At 44.4% G+C, this 17,888-nt stretch overlaps 16 non-coding genes across 16 annotated transcripts; all 16 read left to right on the top strand.

The window, feature by feature from the left end:
• Positions 1-8,012: 8,012 nt before the first annotated feature.
• Positions 8,013-8,094, top strand: trnai-gau (transfer RNA isoleucine (anticodon GAU)). The gene has a single exon. It is a non-coding gene; the product is annotated as a tRNA-Ile (tRNA).
• A 1,787-nt stretch (positions 8,095-9,881) lies between these two features.
• Positions 9,882-9,963, top strand: trnas-gcu (transfer RNA serine (anticodon GCU)). The gene has a single exon. It is a non-coding gene; the product is annotated as a tRNA-Ser (tRNA).
• A 1,478-nt stretch (positions 9,964-11,441) lies between these two features.
• trnas-gcu (transfer RNA serine (anticodon GCU)) lies at positions 11,442-11,523 on the top strand. The gene has a single exon. It is a non-coding gene; the product is annotated as a tRNA-Ser (tRNA).
• Positions 11,524-11,749: 226 nt separating this feature from the next.
• Positions 11,750-11,831, top strand: trnas-gcu (transfer RNA serine (anticodon GCU)). The gene has a single exon. It is a non-coding gene; the product is annotated as a tRNA-Ser (tRNA).
• Positions 11,832-12,493: 662 nt separating this feature from the next.
• Positions 12,494-12,575, top strand: trnas-gcu (transfer RNA serine (anticodon GCU)). Its single transcript has one exon. It is a non-coding gene; the product is annotated as a tRNA-Ser (tRNA).
• An 849-nt stretch (positions 12,576-13,424) lies between these two features.
• On the top strand, positions 13,425-13,506 carry trnas-gcu (transfer RNA serine (anticodon GCU)). The gene has a single exon. It is a non-coding gene; the product is annotated as a tRNA-Ser (tRNA).
• A 541-nt stretch (positions 13,507-14,047) lies between these two features.
• trnac-gca (transfer RNA cysteine (anticodon GCA)) lies at positions 14,048-14,129 on the top strand. Its single transcript has one exon. It is a non-coding gene; the product is annotated as a tRNA-Cys (tRNA).
• A 226-nt stretch (positions 14,130-14,355) lies between these two features.
• Positions 14,356-14,437, top strand: trnas-gcu (transfer RNA serine (anticodon GCU)). Its single transcript has one exon. It is a non-coding gene; the product is annotated as a tRNA-Ser (tRNA).
• A 541-nt stretch (positions 14,438-14,978) lies between these two features.
• On the top strand, positions 14,979-15,060 carry trnas-gcu (transfer RNA serine (anticodon GCU)). Its single transcript has one exon. It is a non-coding gene; the product is annotated as a tRNA-Ser (tRNA).
• A 226-nt stretch (positions 15,061-15,286) lies between these two features.
• Positions 15,287-15,368, top strand: trnas-gcu (transfer RNA serine (anticodon GCU)). Its single transcript has one exon. It is a non-coding gene; the product is annotated as a tRNA-Ser (tRNA).
• A 226-nt stretch (positions 15,369-15,594) lies between these two features.
• Positions 15,595-15,676, top strand: trnac-gca (transfer RNA cysteine (anticodon GCA)). Its single transcript has one exon. It is a non-coding gene; the product is annotated as a tRNA-Cys (tRNA).
• A 541-nt stretch (positions 15,677-16,217) lies between these two features.
• trnas-gcu (transfer RNA serine (anticodon GCU)) lies at positions 16,218-16,299 on the top strand. The gene has a single exon. It is a non-coding gene; the product is annotated as a tRNA-Ser (tRNA).
• A 226-nt stretch (positions 16,300-16,525) lies between these two features.
• trnas-gcu (transfer RNA serine (anticodon GCU)) lies at positions 16,526-16,607 on the top strand. The gene has a single exon. It is a non-coding gene; the product is annotated as a tRNA-Ser (tRNA).
• A 226-nt stretch (positions 16,608-16,833) lies between these two features.
• On the top strand, positions 16,834-16,915 carry trnac-gca (transfer RNA cysteine (anticodon GCA)). Its single transcript has one exon. It is a non-coding gene; the product is annotated as a tRNA-Cys (tRNA).
• A 226-nt stretch (positions 16,916-17,141) lies between these two features.
• trnas-gcu (transfer RNA serine (anticodon GCU)) lies at positions 17,142-17,223 on the top strand. The gene has a single exon. It is a non-coding gene; the product is annotated as a tRNA-Ser (tRNA).
• Positions 17,224-17,764: 541 nt separating this feature from the next.
• Positions 17,765-17,846, top strand: trnas-gcu (transfer RNA serine (anticodon GCU)). The gene has a single exon. It is a non-coding gene; the product is annotated as a tRNA-Ser (tRNA).
• The last annotated feature ends 42 nt before the right edge of the window (positions 17,847-17,888 follow it).

Here is a 17,888-nt window from a genome sequence, read left to right as displayed (position 1 = left end):
GTATTTTCTCATGACATCTTGGTGATATTTAGGTGTGCTTTGCCTTCGGCAAGGGCACAACCTTTGTTCTCTCACATATATATTATTATTATTATTGGGTGTGCTTTGCCTTCGGCAAGGGCACAACCTTTGTTCTCTCACATATATATTATTTTTATTATTCTTTTTTCCCCCCTAAAACTCTGTCAATATTTGGCCTACATAGACAACCTAGGTGTCAAAAGTTTCGTCTTGGTAACGATTGAGTTGCTTCTATTGGGATTTACGTTCCGTTGCATGGTTTAAGTGGAAATTAAGTTTTTGTGGCGAAAAGTGAAGCTAACAGTGGCTAACTTGCTAGCCACAGTCAATGACGCTACTTACGTCACTAACGTCACGAAAACTCGCGTGACTACCTCTAGCAGAACATTAGTTTAGCAGCTCGTTAACTTCTGGGAGATAGCTAAGCTAACTGCTTTACTGCAAGGCAGCTGCAGAAACGCCACAAGCAAAGAGCCCAGGATGATAACTACTTACTAATTTTACTTTGTGATATGACACACAATTGTGACGTGTAATGTACAATATAAGCTGATTTTATTAAGGAAGTACATCTACTTTCGGAAACAGTAGTCTACTATGTCACTGAAGTATTAGCATCATGACATTAGCCTCTGTTGCCCGGGCAACACATACTACAGTGGTCTATGATGCATCTGTTTTCAATCGTTAAAATAAACATTCCTCACAAATACATTTTCGTTGTAGGATTTATTATGACATTACATTACAAGTAAACGATTTGTGGGTGAAATTATCATTACCTGTGGTTTCAAACCAGTGTTGCTCACTGAAACGCTGTAGCCTACGCGAGACACAGCTGTTTAGGAAGTCAAACGGCGACAGAACATGTTCGGCACTCTACTTACTTAAATCAAAAGTCTATCTAACTACTAACCTGAACTTCATTGCCACAGCCTAAACGTTGTAAATCTGTTCATGAAAATAATTAATTTCAGCCTAAACCGTACAACGGAACATTAAATCCAATTCAACCAACGCAATCGCTACCAAGACGAACACAGCAGTAGTCTAGTACTGTACCGTAGTAGTACAATTTACCGGGGCAGCTTCTCCACACAGGGCTATATCACATTTTGCGTTGTTACTGACAATGATCGCTACCAGTGAGCTTTTTATGAATGAGCGATTTTCCACTAAATAAATGTCAAGCTTATTTACGTTTTGGGGGGCATTTTTTCAGTTAGCAGATGGTAATGTTTGAATCGCGATTCCATCTTCTACTGCCGGGTAACGTCGTAGAATAATCTTTAAAGGGGGTTCTTTATTAATGAATGAATGCAATGAGTAGGCTAAATGCCTGAAAATATCATGAGAAGGGAAAAACTTAAAATGACGTTTAAGTCATAGAGATTAGGTCAATTTTTACACCGGTCTGCCCAATTTATTCGTTTTGTTTCAACGATGAGGTTGCCTCTTGCAGGGGTAATGAGAAGACATCTATTTCATTCTACACTTCACTTGTATTTTCAGTTGTAAATGAGCAGCAAAAAAAAATGCTTTTCAATCTATGTCATCTTTATAAATAATAAGTATGCATTTTTATATAAAATATACAGAAATATCAGTTGTAAAAATGTCATTCAAAAACGGACCCCTGTGCAACCGACGCAAGCACACCCTACAATTTCCCCAGAAATTGTACCCTCTCTAGTTGGGTGTGCTCAAGCCTTCGGCGAGAGCACAACCTTTGTTCTCTCACATATATATTATTGGTGGCCAAGCCGCGAAGCGGCCAAGCCACTTAAGTGTTTCTACCTTTTCCTATTAGGGGCCAAGCAGCGAAGCTGCGAGGCACCTATTGTTATTGTTAGTATTATTATTATTATACTTCTTAAGACTGGGTGTCTATGGCAGGCCCTAGAAGCGCTTGGTTGAAAGTTGTGAAATTTGGCACACTCATTAGGGACAGTCCCCTGGTCCAATTCACAAAGTTTCATGTCCCATACTTGGGCACTCTAGCGCCACCAATGGGTCAAAGTTGGACTTGTGTTTACAAACACAACTTTTGAACCGTATGACCCATTTTCAAAAATGAGGTACCATTGGATTCCCTGGACCAAGCCGAGTTCAACACACCCTATGGGGTCAATTTCCGGTTATATAGATTTTCCGCTATTTCCGGTTTTATCAAAAACCTTTGAAAGCCTACTCCTCCTACAATCTTTGTCAAATCTTCTTCAAAATTACCAGATATGCTCTTCAGACCAAGCCGCACAAAAGTTATGGTAGAGCATTTTGATACCTACAACCGTTTGTCCGTGACAGCCAATCAAAATCAGCAGAAAAGCCGCCAAACAGGAAGTGAAGTCATATCTCAGCAGTTGTTTGAGGCAGTGAAACTAAATTTGGTACGCCGCCTCGGAACCTTATTCTGAGGATGTCCTCCAAAAATTGTGTCATGTGACTAAAAGGGGGCGTGGCCGGAAGCATAAACGTGGTTTGGCTAATAACGGTTGAAGTGTTTACCTTAATAAAGTAATTTCTTTGTCTGTTGATGTCTTGTGAGATATCAAGCCTGACTATTAATAACTTTTCATAAAATTCGAACGGACGTGGCCGCCATTTTGCATTTCATGGAAAAGTGTAAAAACCTTTTGCACGCCCCAATTTTTGTCCAATGTTTACCAAATTTGGCAAAGATGATCTTTAGACCCAGTTTCACAAAAGCAACGAGATGAATTTTCAAAAACGTTTGTTCGGTAGAGACGATCAAAAGCGGTGGCGAAGCCGCCAAACGAGGCGCAAGAGCATATCTCAGCAACCATTTGCGCGATTGTCACCAAACTTGGGTTCCATCGTTCCCATGAGGAGCAGAGGAGGCCTGCGGTGTTATACCAGAAAAATACCTTTGAACTCTCAGTACTCTTGAACGCAAACATATATTTCAACCAAACTTGGTGTGTTGCATGAGTGCAACAGGTTGTTGTGACTTAATTGTTGCACAAGTGCTATGGAGGCCATGTCCTGCTCTGGACTGCTTGGCCCCTCCATTGCTGCTTGCAGCTATATTTATTATTACACTTCTTCTGCCATTGGAGTCTATGGCAGCCCCTAGAACCGTATGGTAAAAAGTTGTGAAATTTGGCACACTCATTAAGCACAGTCCCCTCTTTATATTCACCAAGTTTCATGTCTCCCATTGGAGCACTCTAGCGCCACCAACGGGTCAAAGTTGGACTTGTGTTTACACACGTAACTTTTGAACCGTATGACCGATTTTCAAAAATGAGGTACCATTGGATTCCCTGGGTCAAGACGAGATCAACACACCCTATGACGTCAATTTCCGGTTATATAGATTTTCCGCCATTTCCGGTTTTATCGAAAACTTTTGAAAGCCTACTCCTCCTACAATTCTTCTTTAATCTTCCCCAGAATTGGCACACATCATCGTCAGAGCAACCCTCACAGAAGTTATCCAAAGATTTTTGATTTTCAAAACCGTTTGTCCGGTACAGCCAATCAAAATCGGCAGCAAAGACACCAAACAGGAAGTTGGGTCATATCTCAGCCAATCCTTGAGAAATCAACACCAAACTTGGTATGATGACTCGGAACCCTCATCTGAGGATGTCCAAACAATTTGGTGTCATGTGATCACTGGGCGTGGCCGCAGAATGCAAAAATGTGTTTTGGCCAATAACTGTTGATTCGTTTGCCTTTATTAAGTGATTCCTTTGTCTCATGATATCTTGGGACATCCCGTGTGTGACACATGATAACTTGTGATAACAGCCGAATTGATGCGGCCGCCATTTTGAATTACTGAAAAAACTTTCTTCTGTACTCCTCCTACAAATGTTTTCCAATCTTCACCAAATTTGGCAGAGATCATCTTCAGACCAGGCCTCACAAAAGCCATCATATTTTTTTGGGATTTTCAAAACCGTTTGCCCGGTACGGCCAATCAAAATGTGCCGTTAAGCCAGCAAACAGGAAGTTGGGTCGTATCTCAGCAAATCTTTGATGGATTCGCACCAAACTTGTTGCGTGTACTCGTAACCCTCTTCTGAGGATGTACAACATGTGTTATGGGTCATTCGACTGCTTGGCCACCTCATTGCTGCTTGCAGCTATATTTATTATTATTATTATTCTTTTTGCCCCCCTAAAACTCAGTCAATATTTGGCCTACATAGACAAAGTAGGTGTCAAAAGTTTCGTCTTGGTAGCGATTGAGTTGCTTCTATTGGAATTTACGTTCCGTTGCATGGTTTAGGCTGAAGTTAAGTTTTTGTGGCGAAAAGTGAAGCTAACGGTGGCTAATTTGCTAGCCACAGTCACTGACGTTACTAACGTCACTAACGTCACAAAAACACGCGTGACTACCTTTGGCAGAACATTCGTTTCGCATCTTTTAACTTGGGGGATAGCTAGGCTAACTATAGCTTTACTGCAAGGCAGCTGCAGAAACGCCACAAGCAAAGAGGCCAGGGTGATAACTATTTACTAATTTTACTTTGTGATATGACACACAATTGTGATGTGTAATGTACAATATAAGCTGATATTATTAAGGAAGTACATCTACTTTCGGAAACAGTAGTCTACTATTTCACTGAAGTATTAGCATCATGACGTTAGCCTGTGTTGCCCGGGCAACACATACTACAGTGGTCTATGATGTATCTGTTTTCAATCGTTAAAATAAACATTCCTCACATATACATTTTCGTTGTAGGATTTATTATGACATTACATTACAAGTAAACGATTTGTGGGTGAAATTATCATTACCTGTGGTTTCAATCCAGTGTATCACTGCAATGCTGTAGCCTACGCGAGACACTACAAAAACATCTACACAGCTGTAGGAAGTCAAACAGCGACAGAACATGTTCGGCACTCCCCTTACTTAAATCAAAAGTATATCTAACTACTAACCTGAACTTCATTACCACAGCCTAAACTTTGTCAATCTGTTCATGAAAATAATTAATTTCAGCCTAAACCGTACAACGGAACGTTAAATCCAATTCAACCAACGCAATCGCTACTGAGACGAACACAGCAGTAACGCTAGTCTAGTACTGTACCGTAGTAGTACAATTTACCGGGGCAGCTTCTCCACACAGGGCTATATCGCATTTTGCGTTGTTACTGACAATGATCGCTACCAGTGAGCTTTTTATGAATGAGCGATTTTCCACTAAATACATGTCAAGCTTATTTACGTTTTGGGGTGCATATTTTCAGTTAGCAGATGGTACTGTTTGAATCGCGATTCCATCTTCTACTGCCGGTAATGTCGTAGAATAATCTTCAAAGGTGGTCCTTTATTAATGAATGAATGCAATGAGTAGGCTAAATGCATGAAAATATCACGAGAAGGGAAAAACTTAAAAGGACGTTTAAGTCATAGAGATTAGGTCAATTTGTACACCGGTCTGCCAAATTTATTCGTTTTGATTCAACGATGAGGCTGCCTCTTGCAGGGGAAAGGAGAAGACATCCATTTCATTCTACACTTCACTCGTATTTTCAGTTGTAAATGAGCAGCAAAAAAAAATGCTTTTAAATCTATGTAATCTTTATAAATAATAAGTATGCATTTTTATATAAAATACAGAAATATCAGTTGTAAAAATGTCATTAAAAAACGGACCCCTGTGCAACCGACGCAAGCAAGCACACCCTACAATTTCCCCAGAAATTGTACCCTCTCTAGTTATTGTTTATTTTCGCCCCCCTAAGGATAAGTCAATATTTGGCCTACATACACAACCTAAGTGTCAAAAGTTTCGTCTTGGTAGCCATTGAGTTGCTTCTATTGGGATTTACGATCCGTTGCATGGTTTAGGCTCAAGTTAAGTTTTTGTGGCGAAAAGTGAAGCTAACGGTGGCTAATTTGCTAGCCACAGTCACTGACGTTACTAACGTCACTACGTCACTAACGTCACGAAAACACGAGTGACTACCTTTGGCAGAACATTTGTTTCGCATCTGTTAACTTGGGGGATAGCTAGGCTAACTATAGCTTTACTGCAAGGCAGCTAATTTGCTAGCCACAGTCACTGACGTTACTAACGTCACTAACGTCACCAAAACACGCGTGACTATCTTTGGCAGAACATTCGTTTCACATCTGTTAACTTGGGGGATAGCTAGGCTAACTATAGCTTTACTGCAAGGCAGCTGCAGAAACGCCACAAGCAAAGAGGCCAGGGTGATAACTATTTATTCATTTTACTTTGTGATATGACACACAATTGTGATGTGTAATGTACAATATAAGCTGATATTATTAAGGAAGTACATCTACTTTCGGAAACAGTAGTCTACTATTTCACTGAAGTATTAGCATCATGACATTAGCCTGTGTTGCCCGGGCAACACATACTACGGTGGTCTATGATGTATCTGTTTTCAATCGTTAAAATAAACATTCCTCACATATACATTTTCGTTGTAGGATTTATTATGACATTAGATTACAAGTAAACGATTTGTGGGTGAAATTATCATTACCTGTGGTTTCAATCCAGTGTATCACTGCAACGCTGTAGCCTACGCGAGACACTACAAAAACATCTACACAGCTGTTTAGGAAGTCAAACGGCGACAGAACATGTTCGGCACTCCCCTTACTTAAATCAAAAGTCTATCTAACTACTAACCTGAACTTCATTGCCACAGCCTAAACTTTGTCAATCTGTTCATGAAAATAATTAATTTCAGCCTAAACCGTACAACGGAACGTTAAATCCAATTCAACCAACGCAATCGCTACCAAGACGAACACAGCAGTAGTAGTAGGGAGGACAAACGTTCTGCTCTCAATGTAATCACAACGGAGTTCCAAGCGTCAACAAATGCAAAACTGAACTTATTGCTCATTTAACATTGTGATAAAAAATACAATTGTGATATTTAATGTACAATACGATGTACGCTGATATTATTAGTACGTTTACTTTAGAAAACAGTAGTCAATTTTCGCTTGTTCACTGAGGCGTTAGCATAATTAGCCTCTGTTGAACGATATATACGATAGCGGTCTGTGATACATCCGTTTTCAATCGTTAAAATAATAAACATGCCTCACATAACGATGAACGTTTTATGATTTATTATGACATTATATTACTAGTAAACAATTCATGGGTACAATTGTCTTTATATACCTGTAGTTTTAAACCAGTGTAGCCCACTGTAATGCTGTACGCGACGCGGTTTAGAATTCTACTGCTGTTTAGGAGCCAAACGGCGACAGTAAAATCTCGGCACTCCCCTTACAAAAATAAAAATTCCCAGATGAGTTTTTCAATTGGTGAATCAACCTTTCACTCAAATTAGAGCCAATCGCTGTGTGATTACCATCCCGTATGTGGCACAGAGGTTTTCCCATTTTAAGAGGTCTGTAATTGGCTGAGAGTACTTTGAGCCATAGGCTACTAACCTGAACTTCAATGCCACAGCCTCAATTTGATGTCATTCTGTTCGTGAAGGTCTCCTCTACAGGACTGTGAAACTGCTCCTATTTAGTGCCCCCCTCCACCACTGCCTTTCCAGCAACTCTTTGATTCCTTCCTCAGCTCCTGACTATATTCCTTTTCACAATTGTGCCTGTCGTCACCTGCTTTTCCCCATGTTTTCTGAAATGGAAGGTTCTTTCACCACCGTGGGCCAAGCGCTGTAAATGAAGAGGTGGACGAGTGGTTAAGGCGATGGACTGCTAATCCATTGTGCTCTGCAAGCGTGAGTTCGAATCTCATCCTCGTCGCCAAGTTATCTTTATGACATGTCCACCTTTGTCAATTGAAATTCTTCTGTCCCTTACTGCTCCTATTTAGTGCCCCCCTCCACCACTGCCTTTCCAGCAACTCTTTGATTCCTTCCTCAGCTCCTGACTATATTCCTTTTCACAATTGTGCCTGTCGTCACCTGCTTTTCTCCATGTTTTGTGAAATGGAAGGTTCTTTCACAACCGTGGGCCCAGTGCTGTAAATGACAAGGTGGCCGAGTGGTTAAGGCGATGGACTGATAATCCATTGTGCTCTGCAAGCGTGAGTTCGAATCTCATCCTCGTCAGCAAGTTATCTTTATGACATGTCCACCTTTGTCAAATGAAATTCTTCTGTCCCTCAACCCTTACTGCTCCTATTTAGTGCCCCACTCCACCACTGCCTTTCCAGCAACTCTTTGATTCCTTCCTCAGCTCCTGACTATATTCCTTTTCACAATTGTGCCTGTCGTCACCTGCTTTTCTCCATGTTTTGTGAAATGGAAGGTTCTTTCACCACCGTGGGCCCAGTGCTCTAAATGACGAGGTGGCCGAGTGGTTAAGGCGATGGACTGCTAATCCATTGTGCTCTGCAAGCGTGAGTTGGAATCTCATCCTCGTCGGCAAGTTATCTTTATGACATGTCCACCTTTGTCAAATGAAATTCTTCTGTCCCTCAACCCTTACTGCTCCGATTTAGTGCACCCCTCCACCACTGCCTTTCCAGCAACTCTTTGATTCCTTCCTCAGCTCCTGACTATATTCCTTTTCACAATTGTGCCTGTCGTCACCTGCTTTTCTCCATGTTTTGTGAAATGGAAGGTTCTTTGACCACCGTGGGCCAAGCGCTGTAAATGAAGAGGTGGACGAGTGGTTAAGGCGATGGACTGCTAATCCATTGTGCTCTTCACGCGTGAGTTCGAATCTCATCCTCGTCGGCAAGTTATCTTTATGACATGTCCACCTTTGTCAATTGAAATTCTTCTGTCCCTTACTGCTCCTATTTAGTGCCCCCCTCCACCACTGCCTTTCCAGCAACTCTTTGATTCCTTCCTCAGCTCCTGACTATATTCCTTTTCACAATTGTGCCTGTCGTCACCTGCTTTTCTCCATGTTTTGTGAAATGGAAGGTTCTTTCACCACCGTGGGCCCAGTGCTGTAAATAACGAGGTGGCCGAGTGGTTAAGGCGATGGACAGCTAATCCATTGTGCTCTGGACGCGTGAGTTCGAATCTGATCCTCGTCGGCAAGTTATAGTCATGACATGTCCACCTTTGTCAATTGAAATTCTTCTGTCCCTCAACCCTTACTGCTCCTATTTAGTGCCCCCCTCCACCACTGCCTTTCCAGCAACTCTTTGATTCCTTCCTCAGCTCCTGACTATATTCCTTTTCACAATTGTGCCTGTCGTCACCTGCTTTTCTCCATGTTTTGTGAAATGGAAGGTTCTTTCACCACCGTGGGCCCAGTGCTGTAAATGACGAGGTGGCCGAGTGGTTAAGGCGATGGACTGCTAATCCATTGTGCTCTGGATGCGTGAGTTCGAATCTCATCCTCGTCGGCAAGTTATAGTCATGACATGTCCACCTTTGTCAATTGAAATTCTTCTGTCCCTTACTGCTCCTATTTAGTGCCCCCCTCCACCACTGCCTTTCCAGAAACTCTTTGATTCCTTCCTCAGCTCCTGACTATATTCCTTTTCACAATCGTGCCTGTCGTCACCTGCTTTTCTCCATGTTTTGTGAAATGGAAGGTTCTTTCACCACCGTGGGCCCAGTGCTGTAAATGAAGAGGTGGCCGAGTGGTTAAGGCGATGGACTGCTAATCCATTGTGCTCTGCACGCGTGAGTTCGAATCTCATCTTCGTCGGCAAGTTATCTTTATGACATGTCCACCTTTGTCAATTGAAATTCTTCTGTCCCTTACTGCTCCTATTTAGTGCCCCCCTCCACCACTGCCTTTCCAGAAACTCTTTGATTTCTTCCTCAGCTCCTGACTATATTCCTTTTCACAATTGTGCCTGTTGTCACCTGCTTTTCTCCATGTTTTGTGAAATGGAAGGTTCTTTCACCACCGTGGGCCCAGTGCTGTAAATGACGTGGTGGCCGAGTGGTTAAGGCGATGGACTGCTAATCCATTGTGCTCTGCACGCGTGAGTTCAAATCTCATCTTCGTCGGCAAGTTATAGTCATGACATGTCCACCTTTGTCAATTGAATTCTTCTGTCCCTCAACCCTTACTGCTCCTATTTAGTGCCCCCCTCCACCACTGCCTTTCCAGCAACTCTTTGATTCCTTCCTCAGCTCCTGACTATATTCCTTTTCACAATTGTGCCTGTCGTCACCTGCTTTTCTCCATGTTTTGTGAAATGGAAGGTTCTTTCACCACCGTGGGCCCAGTGCTGTAAATGACGAGGTGGCCGAGTAGTTAAGGCGATGGACTGCTAATCCATTGTGCTGTGCACGCGTGAGTTTGAATCTCATCCTTGTCGGGAAGTTATCTTTATGACATGTCCACCTTTGTCAATTGAAATTCTTCTGTCCCTTACTGCTCCTATTTAGTGCCCCCCTCCACCACTGCCTTTCCAGCAACTCTTTGATTCCTTCCTCAGCTCCTGACTATATTCCTTTTCACAATTGTGCCTGTCGTCACCTGCTTTTCTCCATGTTTTGTGAAATGGAAGGTTCTTTCACCACCGTGGGCCCAGTGCTGTAAATGACGAGGTGGCCGAGTGGTTAAGGCGATGGACTGCTAATCCATTGTGCTCTGCAAGTGTGAGTTGGAATCTCATCCTCGTCGGCAAGTTATCTTTATGACATGTCCACCTTTGTCAAATGAAATTCTTCTGTCCCTCAACCCTTACTGCTCCGATTTAGTGCCCCCCTCCACCACTGCCTTTCCAGCAACTCTTTGATTCCTTCCTCAGCTCCTGACTATATTCCTTTTCACAATTGTGCCTGTCGTCACCTGCTTTTCTCCATGTTTTGTGAAATGGAAGGTTCTTTCACCACCGTGGGCCCAGTGCTGTAAATGACGAGGTGGCCGAGTGGTTAAGGCGATGGACTGCTAATCCATTGTGCTCTGCAAGTGTGAGTTGGAATCTCATCCTCGTCGGCAAGTTATCTTTATGACATGTCCACCTTTGTCAAATGAAATTCTTCTGTCCCTCAACCCTTACTGCTCCGATTTAGTGCCCCCCTCCACCACTGCCTTTCCAGCAACTCTTTGATTCCTTCCTCAGCTCCTGACTATATTCCTTTTCACAATTGTGCCTGTCGTCACCTGCTTTTCTCCATGTTTTGTGAAATGGAAGGTTCTTTCACCACCGTGGGCCCAGTGCTGTAAATAACGAGGTGGCCGAGTGGTTAAGGCGATGGACTGCTAATCCATTGTGCTCTGCATGCGTGAGTTCGACTCTCATCCTCGTCAGCAAGTTATCGTCATGACATGTCCACCTTTGTCAATTGAAATTCTTCTGTCCCTTACTGCTCCTATTTAGTGCCCCCCTCCACCACTGCCTTTCCAGAAACTCTTTGATTCCTTCCTCAGCTCCTGACTATATTCCTTTTCACAATTGTGCCTGTCGTCACCTGCTTTTCTCCATGTTTTGTGAAATGGAAGGTTCTTTCACCACCGTGGGCCCAGTGCTGTAAATGACGAGGTGGCCGAGTGGTTAAGGCGATGGACTGCTAATCCATTGTGCTCTGCACGCGTGAGTTCGACTCTCATCCTCGTCGGCAAGTTATCGTCATGACATGTCCACCTTTGTCAATTGAAATTCTTCTGTCCCTTACTGCTCCTATTTAGTGCCCCCCTCCACCACTGCCTTTCCAGCAACTCTTTGATTCCTTCCTCAGCTCCTGACTATATTCCTTTTCACAATTGTGCCTGTCGTCACCTGCTTTTCTCCATGTTTTGTGAAATGGAAGGTTCTTTCACCACCGTGGGCCCAGTGCTGTAAATGACGAGGTGGCCGAGTGGTTAAGGCGATGGACTGCTAATCCATTGTGCTCTGCACGCGTGAGTTCGAATCTCATCCTCGTCGGCAAGTTATAGTCATGACATGTCCACCTTTGTCAATTGAAATTCTTCTGTCCCTTACTGCTCCTATTTAGTGCCCCCCTCCACCACTGCCTTTCCAGCAACTCTTTGATTCCTTCCTCAGCTCCTGACTATATTCCTTTTCACAATTGTGCCTGTCGTCACCTGCTTTTCTCCATGTTTTGTGAAATGGAAGGTTCTTTCACCACCGTGGGCCCAGTGCTGTAAATGACGAGGTGGCCGAGTGGTTAAGGCGATGGACTGCTAATCCATTGTGCTCTGCACGCGTGAGTTTGAATCTCATCCTCTTAGGCAAGTTATCTTTATGACATGTCCACCTTTGTCAATTGAAATTCTTCTGTCCCTTACTGCTCCTATTTAGTGCCCCCCTCCACCACTGCCTTTCCAGCAACTCTTTGATTCCTTATGAATGCCAAGTTGTCGTCATGACATGTCCACTTTTGTCAATTAAAATTCTTCTGTCCCTCAACCCTTACTGCTCCTATTTAGTGCCCCCCTCCACCACTGCCTTTCCAGAAACTCTTTGATTCCTTCCTCTGCTCATGACTATATTCCTTTTCACAATTGTGCCTGTCGTCACCTGCTTGTCTCCATGTTTTGTGAAATGGAAGGTTCTTTCACCACCGTGGGCCCAGTGCTGTAAATGACGAGGTGGCCGAGTGGTTAAGGCGATGGACTGCTAATCCATTGTGCTCTGCATGCGTGAGTTCGAATCTCATCCTCGTCGGCAAGTTATAGTCATGACATGTCCACCTTTGTCAATTGAAATTCTTCTGTCCCTCAACCCTTACTGCTCCTATTTAGTGCCCCCCTCCACCACTGCCTTTCCAGCAACTCTTTGATTCCTTCCTCAGCTCCTGACTATATTCCTTTTCACAATTGTGCCTGTCGTCACCTGCTTGTCTCCATGTTTTGTGAAATGGAAGGTTCTTTCACCACCGTGGGCCCAGTGCTGTAAATGACGAGGTGGCCGAGTGCTTAAGGCGATGGACTGCTAATCCATTGTGCTCTGCACGCGTGACTTCGACTCTCATCCTTGTCGGCAAGTTATCGTCATGACATGTCCACCTTTGTCAATTGAAATTCTTCTGTCCCTTACTGCTCCTATTTAGTGCCCCCCTCCACCACTGCCTTTCCAGCAACTCTTTGATTCCTTCCTCAGCTCCTGACTATATTCCTTTTCACAATTGTGCCTGTCGTCACCTGCTTTTCTCCATGTTTGGTGAAATGGAAGGTTCTTTCACCACCGTGGGCCCAGTGCTGTAAATGATGAGGTGGCCGAGTGGTTAAGGCGATGGACTGCTAATCCATTGTGCTCTGCACGCGTGAGTTTGAATCTCATCCTCGTCGACAAGTTATCTTTATGACATGTCCACCTTTGTCAATTGAAATTCTTCTGTCCCTTACTGCTCCTATTTAGTGCCCCCCTCCACCACTGCCTTTCCAGAAACTCTTTGATTCCTTCCTCAGCTCCTGACTATATTCCTTTTCACAATTGTGCCTGTCGTCACCTGCTTTTCTCCATGTTTTGTGAAATGGAAGGTTCTTTCACCACCGTGGGCACAGTGCTGTAAATGACGAGGTGGCCGAGTGGTTAAGGCGATGGACTGCTAATCCATTGTGCTCTGCACGCGTGAGTTCGAATCTCATCCTCGTCGGCAAGTTATAGTCATGACATGTCCACCTTTGTCAATTGAAATTCTTCTGTCCCTCAACCCTTACTGCTCCTATTTAGTGCCCCCCTCCACCACTGACTTTCCAGAAGCTCTTTGATTCCTTCCTCTGCTCATGACTATATTCCTTTTCACAATTGTGCCTGTCGTCACCTGCTTGTCTCCATGTTTTGTGAAATGGAAGGTTCTTTCACCACCGTGGGCCCAGTGCTGTAAATGACGAGGTGGCCGAGTGGTTAAGGCGATGGACTGCTAGTCCATTGTGCTCTGCACACGTGAGTTCGACTCTCATCCTCGTCGGCAAGTTATCGTTATGACATGTCCACCTTTGTCAATTGAAATTCTTCTGTCCCTTACTGCTCCTATTTAGTGCCCCCCTCCACCATTGCCTTTCCAGCAACTCTTTGATTCCTTCCTCAGCTCCTGACTATATTCCTTTTCACAATTGTGCCTGTCGTCACCTGCTTTTCTCCATGTTTTGTGAAATGGAAGGTTCTTTCACCACCGTGGGCCCAGTGCTGCAAATGACGAGGTGGCAGAGTGGTAAAGGCAATGGACTGCAAATCCATTGTGCTCTGCACGCGTGAGTTCGAATCTCAACTTTGTTGGCAAGGTATCGTCATGACATGTCCACCTTTGTCAATTAAAATTCTTCTGTCCCTTACTGCTCCTATTTAGTGCCCCCCTCCACCACTGCCTTTCCAGAAACTCTTTGATTCCTTCCTCAGCTCCTGACTATATTCCTTTTCACAATTGTGCCTGTCGTCACCTGCTTTTCTCCATGTTTTGTGAAATGGAAGGTTCTTTCACCACCGTTGGCCCAGTGCTGTAAATGACGAGGTGGCCGAGTGGTTAAGGCGATGGACTGCTAATCCATTGTGCTCTGCACGCGTGAGTTCGAATCTCATCCTCGTCGGCAAGTTTTCTTTATGACATGTCCACCTTTGTCAATTGAAATTCTTCTGTCCCTTACTGCTCCTATTTAGTGCCCCCCTCCACCACTGCCTTTCCAGCAACTCTTTGATTCCTTCCTCAGCTCCTGACTATATTCCTTTTCACAATTGTGCCTGTCGTCACCTGCTTTTCTCCATGTTTTGTGAAATGGAAGGTTCTTTCACCACCGTGGGCCCAGTGCTGTATATGATGAGGTGGCCGAGTGGTTAAGGCAATGGACTGCTAATCCATTGTGCTCTGCATGCGTGAGTCCGAATCTCATCCTCGTCGGCAAGTTATAGTCATGACATGTCCACCTTTGTCAATTGAAATTCTTCTGTCCCTCAACCCTTACTGCTCCTATTTAGTGCCCCCCTCCACCACTGCCTTTCCAGCAACTCTTTGATTCCTTCCTCAGCTCCTGACTATATTCCTTTTCACAATTGTGCCTGTCGTCACCTGCTTTTCTCCATGTTTTGTGAAATGGAAGGTTCTTTCACCACCGTGGGCCCAGTGCTGTAAATGACGAGGTGGCCGAGTGGTTAAGGCGATGGACTGCTAATCCATTGTGCTCTGCACGCGTGAGTTCGAATCTCATCCTTGTCGGCAAGTTATCTTTATGACATGTCCACCTTTGTCAATTGAAATTCTTCTGTCCCTTACTGCTCCTATTTAGTGCCCCCCTCCACCACTGCCTTTCCAGCAACTCTTTAATTCCTTCCTCAGCTCCTGACTATATTCCTTTTCACAATTGTGCCTGTCGTCACCTGCTTTTCTCCATGTTTTGTGAAATGGAAGGTTCTTTCACCACCGTGGGCCCAGTGCTGTAAATGACGAGGTGGCCGAGTGGTTAAGGCGATGGACTGCTAATCCATTGTGCTCTGCACGCGTGAGTTCGACTCTCATCCTCGTCGGCAAGTTATCGTTATGACATGTCCACCTTTGTCAATTGAAATTCTTCTGTCCCTTACTGCTCCTATTTAGTGCCCCCCTCCACCATTGCCTTTCCAGCAACTCTTTGATTCCTTCCTCAGCTCCTGACTATATTCCTTTTCACAATTGTGCCTGTCGTCACCTGCTTTTCTCCATGTTTTGTGAAATGGAAGGTTCTTTCACCACCGTGGGCCCAGTGCTGCAAATGACGAGGTGGCAGAGTGGTAAAGGCAATGGACTGCAAATCCATTGTGCTCTGCACGCGTGAGTTCGAATCTCATCCTCGTCGGCAAGTTATCTTTATGACATGTCCACCTTTGTCAATTGAAATTCTTCTGTCCCTTACTGCTCCTATTTAGTGCCCCCCTCCACCACTGCCTTTCCAGCAACTCTTTGATTCCTTCCTCAGCTCCTGACTATATTCCTTTTCACAATTGTGCCTGTCGTCACCTGCTTTTCTCCATGTTTTGTGAAATGGAAGGTTCTTTCACCACCGTGGGCCCAGTGCTGTATATGATGAGGTGGCCGAGTGGTTAAGGCGATGGACTGCTAATCCATTGTACTCTGCACGCGTGAGTTCGAATCTCAACTTTGTTGGCAAGTTATCGTCATGACATGTCCACCTTTGTCAATTAAAATTCTTCTGTCCCTCAACCCTTACTGCTCCTATTTAGTGCCCCCCTCCACCACTGCCTTTCCAGAAACTCTTTGATTCCTTCCTCAGCTCATGACTATATTCCTTTTCACAATTGTGCCTGTCGTCACCTGCTTGTCTCCATGTTTTGTGAAATGGAATGTTCTTTCACCACCGTGGGCCCAGTGCTGTAAATGACGAGGTGGCCGAGTGGTTAAGGCGATGGACTGCTAATCCATTGTGCTCTGCACGCGTGAGTTCGAATCTCATCCTCGTCGGCAAGTTATCTTTATGACATGTCCACCTTTGTCAATTGAAATTCTTCTGTCCCTTACTGCTCCTATTTAGTGCCCCCCTCCACCATTGCCTTTCCAGCAACTCTTTGATTCCTTCCTCAGCTCCTGACTATATTCCTTTTCACAATTGTGCCTGTCGTCACCTGCTTTTCTCCATGTTTTGTGAAATGGAATGTTCTTTCACCACCGTGGGCCCAGTGCTGTAAATGACGAGGTGGCCGAGTGGTTAAGGCGATGGACTGCTAATCCATTGTGCTCTGCACGCGTGAGTTCGAATCTCATCCTCGTCGGCAAGTTATCTTTATGACATGTCCACCTTTGTCAATTGAAATTCTTCTGTCCCTTACTGCTCCTATTTAGTGCCCCCCTCCACCATTGCCTTTCCAGCAACTCTTTGATTCCTTCCTCAGCTCCTGACTATATTCCTTTTCACAATTGTGCCTGTCGTCACCTGCTTTTCTCCATGTTTTGTGAAATGGAAGGTTCTTTCACCACCGTGGGCCCAGTGCTGCAAATGACGAGGTGGCAGAGTGGTAAAGGCAATGGACTGCAAATCCATTGTGCTCTGCACGCGTGAGTTCGAATCTCAACTTTGTTGGCAAGGTATCGTCATGACATGTCCACCTTTGTCAATTAAAATTCTTCTGTCCCTTACTGCTCCTATTTAGTGCCCCCCTCCACCACTGCCTTTCCAGAAACTCTTTGATTCCTTCCTCAGCTCCTGACTATATTCCTTTTCACAATTGTGCCTGTCGTCACCTGCTTTTCTCCATGTTTTGTGAAATGGAAGGTTCTTTCACCACCGTTGGCCCAGTGCTGTAAATGACGAGGTGGCCGAGTGGTTAAGGCGATGGACTGCTAATCCATTGTGCTCTGCACGCGTGAGTTCGAATCTCATCCTCGTCGGCAAGTTATCTTTATGACATGTCCACCTTTGTCAATTGAAATTCTTCTGTCCCTTACTGCTCCTATTTAGTGCCCCCCTCCACCACTGCCTTTCCAGCAACTCTTTGATTCCTTCCTCAGCTCCTGACTATATTCCTTTTCACAATTGTGCCTGTCGTCACCTGCTTTTCTCCATGTTTTGTGAAATGGAAGGTTCTTTCACCACCGTGGGCCCAGTGCTGTATATGATGAGGTGGCCGAGTGGTTAAGGCGATGGACTGCTAATCCATTGTGCTCTGCATGCGTGAGTCCGAATCTCATCCTCGTCGGCAAGTTATAGTCATGACATGTCCACCTTTGTCAATTGAAATTCTTCTGTCCCTCAACCCTTACTGCTCCTATTTAGTGCCCCCCTCCACCACTGCCTTTCCAGCAACTCTTTGATTCCTTCCTCAGCTCCTGACTATATTCCTTTTCACAATTGTGCCTGTCGTCACCTGCTTTTCTCCATGTTTTGTGAAATGGAAGGTTCTATCACCACCGTGGGCCCAGTGCTGTAAATGACGAGGTGGCCGAGTGGTTAAGGCGATGGACTGCTAATCCATTGTGCTCTGCACGCGTGAGTTCGAATCTCATCCTCGTCGGCAAGTTATCTTTATGACATGTCCACCTTTGTCAATTGAAAT

Source organism: Osmerus eperlanus, chromosome 11, assembly GCF_963692335.1.
Source record: "Osmerus eperlanus chromosome 11, fOsmEpe2.1, whole genome shotgun sequence".
In the NCBI taxonomy this organism is placed as follows: domain Eukaryota; kingdom Metazoa; phylum Chordata; class Actinopteri; order Osmeriformes; family Osmeridae; genus Osmerus; species Osmerus eperlanus.
The sequence above is the reverse complement of the archived record's forward strand: the minus strand, read 5'-3'. Positions and strand labels throughout refer to the sequence as shown.